The sequence below is a fragment of the Rhynchophorus ferrugineus genome, unplaced genomic scaffold (assembly GCF_030347505.1).
Source record: "Rhynchophorus ferrugineus isolate W39M unplaced genomic scaffold, kcgeb_rfMv2 rfM2, whole genome shotgun sequence".
Classification (NCBI taxonomy): Eukaryota; Metazoa; Arthropoda; class Insecta; order Coleoptera; family Curculionidae; genus Rhynchophorus; species Rhynchophorus ferrugineus.
The window spans coordinates 1,709,946-1,720,594 of record NW_027472581.1 but is presented as its reverse complement, the minus strand read 5'-3'; the positions used below and the strand labels follow the sequence as shown (position 1 = coordinate 1,720,594).

Genomic DNA, 10,649 nt, shown 5'->3' with positions numbered 1-10,649 from the left:
AAGATTCCCAGAAGGAATTCGGATTATGTTCTCGACCATGGCTTTGAAAAGTAATGCATTGATTTTTTTAAAAAGATTAAATCATTAAACAGTTTTTATTAATTAATTACATCTTACATTAGTTATGCTTAGTACAATCTTAATTACAAATTAATTAATACTAGCATTGGGAATTATCTGTGAAAACAGTCGATAGTCGCAAAACAGTCGAAACAGTCTATAGTAAAAAAAAAATAGCGACTGAAAATAGAGACTATTTTCTGTCAAATGTACGGCTAGACTGTTTTTTTTTAATTCGTGATGTGAGACGAAGATGTACGAACCCTTTCCTGTATAAATTGTGAGAGAGGAATGGACGGAGATAATTACTTGGAGTAGTTAGTTTATATTTGTTTATATTTTCTAAGGGTAGTATAAGCGAGACGGAGTACATATCCCTTCACATAAATTTAAAAAAGAAAAGGAGAAAACAATTATTGAATATTATTAACATGCAATTAATAATTTTATTTTAAACGAAGTAGAATTACTTTTATATTTGAATGTTCTGTGGATCTGTAAAAAGAAATGGAATTTTTCTATGGAATGGAATAATACTCCACAAATGTTTTATCGTATTTTAATATGTTAATTGCTATTTTCAAATAATATACTATAATAAATATAAACAATACAAATAGAATCTAAAAACCAAATATGTACAATAACCATAAATACTAAATAAAAATTAAACATATACCTAATCATAGAAAAAAACTAATCCATGATATAAATAAAAATGATCCCACAATAACTACTAGATATTTTTTAAAATAATGTAAATGCTTTATTTATTATTAAAGGGAAATATTTTTTAACAAAAATCGAGAGAGTAATCGAAATATTACCTATTATTGCCATAAAAACAGTCAAAAGTATTTTATTATTTATCATTCACAATTTTAATCTTTCTACCCTATTATATTAACAATTCTGAATAATATCGTTCCAAAACTACCAAGAAAAACATAAAACTATATATATTACATATAAATCTATAGCGGCTAAGACGACAGAGCCAGAACGTTAAAAATCAGTCCAATGGAACTACTCGAACTAAAAATAGTAACTAAAAGTACACGACTGAAACGGTGGATAGTAGATAGTAAGAAAATCAGTCGGATCGCAAATAGCGACTGAAAACAGTCGACTGAAACAATCACCGGTAAGAAGTAATAAAATCAGTCGAACCAAAAAGTCAATTACTAAACAGTCGACAGTCGTTTTCAGTCGATAGTTCACAATGCTACTTAAAAAACAAGCAAGGCAGGTACGGGATTAATAAAATCTAATTAAACTAAAACTACTTAAGCTAAAGTTAAGAATACACTTATACACTAAACCAGTTCGTGTGGTTTGGTTCATTTCATTTTTCTGATTTCGTGCGTATTGTCCAGTAGCTGTGATGCTTCCACGTTGCTATGATTTAGCAGCCTTATTTCGTGTTTTAAGGTGAAATCTTGGATTACTTCGTATATCCATTTGATTTCAAGGTCATCGGGTAGCTCTTCCTTGGTTATCACTACATAGTATAAAACAAAGTCGCCTTTTCTGTCCCTATATCCCTATGTGCGCTTAAATCTTTAAAACTACGCAACGGATTTTGATGCGGTTTTTTTCACTAGATAGAGGAAGGTTTATATGTATAATACATGCATAATATACTAAGGCAACATTGCTAATTTTAGAGGTTTCTAACGTGATGTCGTAAATTAGCCTATTTTTTAGGCTTATTTAGCAATTAGCAAAAACGCTGCCTAACCCTACGAGTTAGATCAAATTAATGTACTACAGTATTGTACACCATAAAAAGGTCTACAAAAAAGTCCACGATGGTATATGTTTATCTTTTAGGGATAACCCACATTAAGCATTTTTATTGTTTACTTTTTACGTGAGAAAATGGCTTCTTTACGAAGCTATTTTAAGCAATACGGCATTAATCCTTATCGAATTAAGTACCCTAAATACAGTGTGCAATTAATATAGATCAATGTGGTTCCTTACAGCATGTAAATTAAACAAATATTTTCGGAGATATTACAAATTTAAAATTTGCGTTTAAAAATGTGTAATGTAATAAAAATTGTATGAATTTAGATATTCCAAAGATAGCAGGAAATCTTCATAGTAAGTATAGGGGAAGAGGAATTGTTTTACTCCAAATTTAATGCGTGCAGGCCAAGGGCAGTAATGAATGAACCAAAAATACTGGATCGATTTTAATCATGTTTTCATTGAGTGACATAGGCATATATATTTTATGCCCGTGCAAAGTCGGAGCGGGCCGCTATGTTTTTATATACAACGTTCATATTTTTTCTGTAGTGTATTTAATTTAGTATCAGCATTGCACCTGTGCGAAGCCGGGGCGGGTCGCTAGTGTTGCTATAAGCGTTAGTTTGTTCATTAATCATATAACTTTGTTTAGGATGCGTTAGATTACTTGTTGGTTTGATATTTTAGTGCAACTCCATATTTACACCCCGTAGGTCCAATTGGCTTTATGATGACTGATATACCAATCTCTTTAACTTTATATCAAGTTGTGAATATCTTCCGACAAACCAGTACAGTTACTTGACTTTGAGTCTAATCTGCTCTGCTTTTTGTCTAACGTGATATTTCCAATTTCATCTTTCTTCGAGATCTATTTCAAGGCATCTAACTGATTCTGCTTGGGAGATATGGGAAGTAATATAATTAGGTTTTTGTTATTTCGCCGCATTGCATGATAATTATACAAATTTGGAGTGTACTAATCTGTATTTTCGAGTCTCTAATCCATTTGTAGACCTTGTATACCACCACCTGTATTTTTTACAGCCTTAGACAGAAGTACATCTTTTGAGAATTCTTGAGAAATCTTCGACAAATGCTCCAAGTTGTTACTGTTGTTAATGTCCAACTGTGATTTTGTTGTTAAGAAGAATTATAGCATAACTCAAAAATTAATATTCTTTTACTGTTACGACTTATGATGTGATTTCCAAAATGATATTGCTGTGTACATGTCGGATTTGAAATCAATTAAAGCGCATTTGAGGCAGAAATTACTATTTACCTTCTTCAACCAGGAGATGTTACAAAACAAGTTGAATCTTACAAGATTTACAAGACAAAATTATTTGAGAAACTGCTGTTAGAACATATGAAACCATTTATAGAAATACATAGAAATACGGATTCTCGACAATCGACCAAGTGCACAGAGTAACAGCGGTTATTGAAAAGGCATTCGAAGAAAAGAAATACTATCTGCAATATTCCTGGACGTCTCACAAGCTTTTGACAGGGTATAGTATTTGAGATTTCAAAATGAGCGACTTGCTCGACTGCTAGATGAGACTCCATTCGAAAGAAAAATTAAAGTATCGCATGAAGGGGCCTTCTCAACACCTCAACCTGTTACGACTGGGGTTCCATAGAATAGTGTCTTTGAACCACTCCTGTATCTGCTACATAAGAAGAAGTACTTGAAATATATGCCGACGACACAATTATCATGACAAAATATGTATCCCTGTCTAAGATTGTAGAAGATGTACAAGTGGCAGTCAACAAGACCTACAAGTGGACTAGATAGTGGAAAATACAGTTTAGTAGCTCCACATCTGTCCAAGTTAATTTTGCGTTGGAACAGAAAACTTATTATATCACAGTTTTTAATACTAATTAAAAATGCGATTTATACATTTTATCAAAATACAATCAATAATTAGTCCATAAAACACAAAATGTTAATTATTTATCAAAATCCCAGACCCAAATATTCATTAATATTATTATTATTATTATTAAAATTATTATTATTATTTATTTATTTACAATAATTTATTTATTGAGGTATTGAGCCACTACTACCAACTAGTTGCTGTCCTATTCTTGTAACAAAACATCCATCAATTGCTTTAATTATATTGGAGATGAAAATCTGGTTCTTACCATCTGTTCTAAATCTCCCCATAATGGCTCATTTATTTTGATATTTGACGATTAAGCTGGTCAGGGAGGATTCTCCTCACACTAAGACTGAATCTTTTTGGCTATAATCTATCTAAAAAAGCAGTGAACTCACGTCATCTCAGTTTATAACGTAAAAATTGTAGTTTCTTTTAGCGTCGATATATCACAACTTTCTAATATAAATAAAATAATGAAACAAATCTGTTACAAAATATAATTTATTTTAACATTATAGTACATCTAGTACATATATTATAGGACAACTTAAACCACAGTTAATTAAACAGCCACAATAGTTGTAGGTTATGGTTATTTTATTATATTTACACTTAACTCTTTTCTAAACCACATATAATATCTCCTGGAGGCTTGATACACTAACTAATGTATTTTGTTTTCATTGGAGAACATATTTACCTTTTTATGTTTAGTTCTCGTTTCATTCGTTGTTGTGTTTTCGTGACAAATCATTATCATATCATTGTATTTCTCGTTGGTTTCTTATGTTACTACCTGTGTACATTTTTTCTTAATGAAATTTTATTTAGTCACTGCATCCTTTCTTATTCTAATTAATTCCTAATTAATTTGCCATATTTGCAAAATAGTTAGTAATAATTGACTCCTCATACATTTCAAACAAATTCTCATATATATTTTGAACAATTTTTTTCAATTTTTTAACAATAGAATTTTCTGCAATTACCATATATTAACTATATAGTCACCTTCAGTTGTTTCCACGCTTATCACCTTGTCTTGGTATTGTCAACACTGAATCATAATCCCATACACAGAAAGTTTCATTCACTCATTGTCATATTGTCAATATAACACTAGTTCACAATTTCTCCATTTATCAATATGTTCTTCTGTGTGTCTGATTGCTTGTATATTTTTCTTGATTTGTATGTCTTGCTATTCTTTGCCACATCCTCTAATAATTCCATTTGGTTAAATATGATAAGGAGGATGAGTACCTATGCCGGTATGCATATTGAAATAAGAAGTCTCCCTTAATTTTATTATATGCTTTTTAAAATTGTTATTCTTTTAAAAACAATATTTGCGTTATCTTTATATTATTTAAATCCTCTGTTCCCTAAGAGTGTTTGAAGTGATGACTTATATCTCTCAACGAGCTGCATATCTTTAATTTTTCTTTTCATACTAACAGTATGAGAGGCTTCTAGAGAAGTTTGAGTAGTGAAAGGGCCATCTAGAGCAAGATAAATCTTCCACATCTCTTGCAATCATTTCCCTTAAAACATTGAGTATATAAAATTTTGGTTTGCCCTATAAAATTTAAAATTAATTATTTATTCGATGTTTTTATCTAATTTAAAAATCTCAAAACACACTTGAGATGACCTGACAAGCTATTTATGGACAGATATGATCACTTAATATGCTAATATATGGATATAAAATTATCCAGTTGTAGAAGGAGAAATACCAGTGTAAAGTATAAAAGAAGATTCAAAGGTAGTTTTCATAAGATTGGATTGTCTAAGTAGCTTTGTATCTTGAATAAATTAACGATTATTTTAATGAGACTCTATATAGTAAAAAGCCAACTTTTCAAGTTTCTTTGGATATTTGTCAAATATTAGTCTATGTTTAAAAAACTAAGTATAAATTACTAGTAGGAATTACATCTTGTTTCAGCCAAGGCTTTCCACATTTTGGTCTATAGTCTTCATCTTTAAAATGATTACAAACTTTCCTGAACCTACATAGAAGATCATAAGAGATCCCCTTAAGGTTTTCTTTTTATTACACTAATAAATTAAAATACAAAGAATAATCTAAAGTAATTGTCAAATATATATATAAAACACATACCGAAAAACTTGACGTAAATAAACGATACAAATTATGTCACCTAAAAATGGCCGTTGACTGCTTATGTTAGAATTATAGAGAGAAACACATAAAGCTGTTGCATTTTTCATTTACTTTTGGCCGCGTAACGGAGATTCCGAAAAGCTTAAACGTGGGACCCGATTTTTCCATATAACTTTCACTTCTATATTTCTTTATTCTATGAACTTATATCTCTTTAAAACATACAAAACATTATCAGAAAAAAACTTGTAAAAATTAATATGTCGTAAATACTGCACTAATAATATGACAACGCTTACTAAAGCATAAAAGCAATATTGCTTGCATTATGTGTTAAATAAATGCTACTTAATCGTATTAAATATTCTATCACTCCAAAGGAAAACATCCGATATTATTTTTGGAGCTATTATTATGTGTTAATGATCTATTTATTATGCAGTGATAATTATTCAAGTTAATTGTTTTCTCGAATTATTTCCATGCATTAATAAGCGACGGTGGTATTTTAAATACGCAAAATTTTATTATAAATTGATAGTTGCTATTCAAGTGATAACGAAAGTCACTTGTAAATAATTGTTCTACTAGAAATTGGGCAAATAGAATTCTTGTTTTTACACTGTAGTACAAATATTTATAGAATGATAATATTAAAACTATAAAGTATTTTTATTTTATTGATCTAAATATTTCTTCTTATATCCACTGTATATATAATTATAATGCTACGATACTAATGTTTGTGTAGTTATTTACAAAATAATTACCTTGTGAAGCAGTATTTATACTGCAATTAAAACACATTTAATTAGAGGACAAAACAAGCTGATATCACCAACTACATTTTTTATTACATCTGACATTATATAGACTTAGTACAATCAATATATATTGTCAAAAATAAAATGAAATTAAACCACTTAAACTACCCTTCAGTCTTCTGATTTTCTTCGGATGGTCCAATGGCTTTAGCGATTCCACTTTACTGTGATTTATCTTATTTCATGTTTTAAAGCCAAATCCTGTATAACTTAACAGACATTTTTTAATTTCAGAGGTTATCGTACACCTATTCGTTGGTCATGAGTATTTCTCTTTGATTTTAAGTCAAATTGGGAGCCTTTTCCGACTAATCAATACAGTTTTTTGATTTTGAGTTGACTTCTCTGTTTTTTTAACGTAGCCTTGAATGTAAATAAAAGTATTATTTGAGAACAAATATTGCTGCTTCAACTTTCATCATCATTCAGTTCGATTAGATCATCTTTAGGTGCAGTAGCAGAACCTGGAAGATATAGGAAAGCATATTCTTCCACTAATAAACTGATAAACATACAGTCAAAGTATTAAAAGAATTTGGCAAGGCCCCACTATAGTGACTAGATTCAAAGATAAAATTAAATACAAAAACGTAACAAAGTTTGTTTAAATAAAATTTTGGGAATAGATAAAATGAACGTTAACAGTTGATGGATACAGAGACAAATGATAATTATTGAGAGGTAGGCAAACAGTTCACATGAGTTAAATGTTATGATCAATCTTTCGTAAATCTAAATCTCGCAGCAGGCTTCAAGCTCCCTGCACAGGGTTCAGCATTGACCACTGAACTCTTCGTGATATTCAAAGCTCTATGCTACGTCACAACACAATCCTTCAAAGAATGACTAATCCTTACCGACTCCCCAAATGCTCTCCCAAATGTTTCCTAGAATAGAAGTTCAACCCTTCCATTGTCAATCATCCGAACCCTCTATCTGAATGGGATCAGGACAAGTTTACTGTGGATCCCCTCTCACGTTGGTATACTCGGTGTAGGAATATTAGTCTGGTCGGCCGGAATGTGTGACTGTCGATACGGTCGTTTATCAAAACTAACTACTATTTTGTTGAAGGAATTCGCATTGGGAACTGAAATCACTGGTTGAATAACAACTTGTTTATTGCGTTATTAAATGATACATGTGGTGGATACAATGGACAGGATGTTAGGTTAGGTAAAGGAAGTACGCTAGCGCTGTGGAAGTATTCAGTTACAAGGGGGTAGAGAAAAGAAGACAGCGCGAGACATCCTCGTGGTGGTCTTTTATAGCCGGGAACCGCATGGTACCAATCAACTAGCGTTGTCAACCTTTTAACTTGCTGTATGTGAATGCGTGGTGGCCTAAAGGGTCATAGCGGTCGCTACATGGGAAAGGAGCTCGCGGATAGAACGGCAATATCGGCAGCATCTTCACCTCTCCACATCACAAATATTTGTATGCATACTGACCTCATCCCATTCCTTTATTGTTTTACAAAGAACGAAGTACAACGTGGTTGAGCACAGGAAGCCAACCACAACAAGTTCTTTGAGGTTAAAGCTGATATTTTCTCCTCTCTTAGCGTTCCTTCCCTTCGACACCGATACTAGAATCAACCGAGATTATCTATATATATATATATATATATATATATATATATATATATATATATATATATATATATATATATATATATATTTCCCGTCTTTTCTCTGGTATTTCTTTCTTCTAAGTTAATATAGCTTAAATATTGATAATTGTAAGAAAGATATCAAATTGTATAACAGCAAGTCATACTTGGAACTCTTAAAAAACAAAAAATTTACAAATATATTGATACGAAAACACGTTTGAATATTTTCATTTCTGTTATAATGACATTATAAATTTCAATAAATGTTAATAAAATCTGGTTTGTATTCGTATTCGCTTAATGAAAAACGACTTGGTGACTAAGGTTTTGAATATTAATACATGGTATTGTTGCGTACAACAGTTCAGTAAATTAAAAGTGAATCCAATGAAAACCGTATATAGTCTACTGCTTTTCTGGTGCGTGAAATAATTATGCCTCTGTATTTGAGGAAGTATAGGAGACCAAAGAGTACTAAGCGAAATACATATTACGTTGACCATAGGTTTGAAAAGTAAGGATTTATTTTTATTTATTTAAGACGCATTTTTGTTAAGTATCAAGTAAACTATGATAGAAAGCAATAATAATACATGAAATTATATTTTCAGTTCATTAATGAATACCACATATGTACATATGTACTGATTTTACACTAAAGGTAGTTTTATTAATTTAAAATTATTTACAGTTTAGTAAAAATAATATTGTTGGTAACTATCGACTTAAATAGTAGAAACAATCGATAGACAAAAAACTAGCGACTGGAAATAGTAATTACTATTTTCAATGAAATTCACAGTCCGATTTCTTTCCATTCGTGATATCAGACGAAGATGTATGAATTTCTTCCCGCGTAAATTATGAGAAAGAAAAGGACGGGGATAATTGATTGTATCAGTTCATTTTAAATCAATTTAAATTGCCAATTGTCAGTGTTAATTAATGTTATATTTTAGTATTACTTTGAATTTAGGCAAAAGAAATGGAATAGTTATCCCACATACGTTTCATCGTATTTAATTTTAACATTTGGAAAGTATTGAAGACATAATATAATAAATGTAATTAGTAGTTCTCCTTTATTCGAATGTGCTTATGTTTTCCAACCGTACTAAAAGTGAGGGCAGATATGTTCATATTCCTTCTCGTACTAATTTTAAAAAAGAAAAAGAAAGAAATAATTGCTGAATATTATTATGTTGCAATGAATAATTTCATTTTAAATAAAATAGAATTATTCCTATATTTTAATGTTCTGTGGATATGTAAACATAAATGGAATAATGACACCCAAATGTTTTAATAATAAGTTAATTGCTATTTTTAAATAACATACTACAATAAATAAAGATTATACAATAGAACCTGAAAAAATCCTAAATACTAAAGATGTACAAGAACCATAAATACTAAATAATAATTAAACGTATACCTAATCATAGAAAAAAAATTCATGACATAACTAAAAATGATCGCACAATAACTACCAGACCCTCTAAATCGCACAATAACTACCAGACCCTCTAAATAAAAGTTTCATTTATTATTGAGCGGAAATATTTTTAAATTACTATTCAAAAATATAATTATTAAGCTGATTTCACCCGTAAGGCGATTTCTTTAATCGATAATGATATAGCCAGATTTTATAACTGATATAATTCAGGTAGTATCATTTTATAAGCTTACCAAAAATACAATGGGTTTTCTAAACGCCCAATAGGTGGCATTTCTAAATAATGCTTAATTTGTAAAGTTGTTGGTAATTGGTTTAATTATTTCTTTTATTCTAGCTACTTGGAAATAAATTCTCTGTCAGTAATTGTATCCTGAGTTTGGAGTTGCGGAACTGTTTCTAATTTTTGAAGTCAGAAAGGAAAATATCTCTTTCGCGATAAATTTTTGTTTTGCAATTATTTGTAATACCAAATCCTGTTTTTTAAATCTAGTATCTAAGCATATGGATTTCTCGCATATGGTATTAATTTCTAAAAATGTCAATCTTTTATTGATGACATCTAATTGCAGATAACAGAAGTTGACGATTCTCTTTCCAAATATTTCCAAACGATAGAACGTTTCGCTGAACGCATCATTCTACAAAAATCTTTTACCTGCTGATAAAATAAATCTTTGCCAAAAAGTGTCGCGACCATCATTATTATTTTGTATTTTTAACGGTTTTCTTATCAGAAAATGTATCCATTAGAAATATTTAGTATAAATATTGAATATAGTTTATTACCTCTTTATTGTTAATATTTTTATTTTTTTATGAAATTTAACAACTGCTACTGTAAAAACTTCGTAAAAATCGATGCAATTTCTGAAACCTTTCGAATCTAAATTTAATT

At 30.1% G+C, this 10,649-nt stretch overlaps 1 protein-coding gene across 4 annotated transcripts in view; it reads left to right on the top strand.

Annotated features, from left to right (window-relative positions):
- dnc (phosphodiesterase dunce) overlaps window positions 1-10,649 on the top strand; it is a 787,050-nt gene that overhangs the window by 284,476 nt on the left and 491,925 nt on the right. The gene's annotated exons all lie outside the window — the stretch shown is intronic.